A 2,679-nucleotide genomic window follows, 5' to 3' on the forward strand; every position below is an offset into this window, starting at 1 on the left:
ACCCAGTACACGCCCTTGACTGGGAATCGAACCCAAGACCCTTCAGTGAATGGGCTGATGTTCTAACCATGGAGAACACTGGCCGGGTGAAACAGCAATCTGGAGAAAGAAGAACAAAACTGGAAGAATCACGCCACCTGATTTCACACTGATCAAAACAGCATGATCCTGACATCAAAACAGGCATACAGGTCAACGGACAGAATAGAGGCCTAGACACCAACCCGTTCCTTTACAGCCCATCGGCACCTGACAAAGAGGCAAAAACATACAATGGGGTAAAGAGCGTTTATCCCATAAATGGGGCTGTGAAAATTGGACAGATCCATGAAAAAAATGAAACTAGACGGCCTTCCGATACCATATACAAGAATACACTTAAAATGGATTAAAGACTTACATATTAGACGGGGAAGCATATAAATCTAGAAGAAAATACAGGCAGTAAAACTTCAGACGCTTCTTGTAGCAATATGTGTTCTGATCTATCTCCATAGGTAAGGACACAAAAGGAGAATTAACGAATGGGACTACCTCAAACTAATAAGTTTTTGCACAGCAAAGGAAACCATTAACACAATGAAGACAACCCACTTAATGGAGAACATATTAGCCGATATATCTGAAAAGGGCTTAATACCCAAAATGTATAAAGAACGTATCAAACTCAACACCAAAAACAAACAAACAATCCAATTAAAAATTGGCAAAGGATCCAAAAAGACAATTCTCCAAAGAGGACATACAGATGGTCAGTAGACATATGACAAGATGCTCATCACTAATCATTAAAGAAATTAAAATTAAAACCACGAGACCACCTCACACCTGCCTGAATGGCTGTCATCAATAAATCAACGAACAAGCGCTGGCCAGGATGTGGAGAAAGGGGACCCTCATGCACTGCTCGTAGGAAAGCGGATGGCGCAGCCACCATGGAAAGCAGTGTGCAGTTACCTCAAAAAATTAAAAATGGAACTGCCATATGACCCAGCGATTCTCCGTCTGGAAATGTATATCAAGAATCCCAAAACACTAATTACAAAGATGATATGTACCCCTATGTTCACTGCTGTGTTATTTACAGTAGCCAAGGTTTGGACGCAGCCCAAATGTCCATCCATGGACGAGTGGATTAAAGAGTGGTGGTGCGTTTACACAGTGGAATACTAAGCTGTAAGAGAAGGAAATCGTACACTTTGCAACAGCTCGGATGGACCTGGAGAGCATGATGCTGAGTGAAATAAGCCGGTCGGTGAAAGACAAGTACCACATGACCTCACTCGTATATGGAATCTAACAAACAACAGGAACTAACAAGCAAGGCCAACCCATAGATAGAGAGCAGGCTGACAGCTCTTGGGGGTGGGAGTGGTGATGGCCTGGGCAGGGAGAAGAGGGACTGAGCAAAAGAGGGGAAAAATCTAAAAAAAAAAAGGGTAAACAGCAGTATACAATTAAAACTAGGAACTCTGATTTCAGTTTATATAGAATTACCATTATCTCTCTAAGGTAACTAAAGTAAAAATCAAATGTTATTCTACATTGTACTATATCTAAACTTCCTAATGGATCAGAAAAAAATCTGAGCTTTACTTTAAAAATATTTTATACAAGTTTTTTTAATATTAAAATTATACCTGAAATGTTGTCGGAATATTCCAGATTTCTAATTCAAGTAAATCTCCAAAATAAAACAGAACAACAAGCAAACAAACACAATTACTATTGTACTCTTGGGTAAGGGAAAAATATTATAAAATATTCTGGAAATATATAGAAAAGTATTGTATGTTACAATAAAATAGGTGTTATTTCAGTTTCAATTCTTCTTAATAAAGATATGAATAATAGGTACAATTACCAGTTGATTGTAACATTCTACAAAACAGACTAAATAAAATCTTAGTGATAAGAATAATAAGCTCATATCCTATGTAATAAAAGGCTAATATGCAAACAGACCAAATGGCAGAACGACCGGTCGCTATGACGTGCACTGACCACCAGTGGGCAGACACTCAATGACCCCTGGTGGTCAGTGCGCTCCCACGGGGGGAGCACCCCTCAGCCAGAAGCCCTGAGTTGACTCCCAGACTTCGAGAGGGCACAGGCTGGGCTGAGGGGAGCCCCAACTCCCCAGTGCAAGATTTTTGTGCACTGGGCCTCTAGTAAGCTAATAAAATATGATTCAAAACAAGGAAGCTTTTTACAGGAATCTGTGCTCAGAGGAGTTTATGCATTTCAAAGAAAAAATTAAATGTCATATATGCATTCCTTTTTTTAAAAGACATTTTAAAACATATTTTACAACCACCCTATCTTCATGTTGGGTGTGTACTCTAATTCACTAAATCCTTCAGAGGTGAAGTAATTGCGATCTTCAGGCCAAAGAGAGACTCAATTTCTTTTGAGCTGTATAAGGAGGAGTCCTTTTCAGGATTCTAAGACTGTAAGCCCTGTACTGTTCATTGCTAAATTCATGATTTGTTTTGTGATTTATAAAATGCACATGGCCTCTTCCAACTCTTCTTAAACTGTCCACAAACTTCACATGGTCTATGGAGCCAGATGCATGTGATGAGCACCTCAGTCTATTCCACCGAGTCCCACCTTCTGCCTCTACTCTGCTCACGCTTTGCAGATTTTAAGAAAAAATATATATTTTTATTGATTTCA

The sequence above is a fragment of the Myotis davidii genome, unplaced genomic scaffold (assembly GCF_000327345.1).
Source record: "Myotis davidii unplaced genomic scaffold, ASM32734v1 scaffold221, whole genome shotgun sequence".
NCBI lineage: Eukaryota > Metazoa > Chordata > Mammalia > Chiroptera > Vespertilionidae > Myotis > Myotis davidii.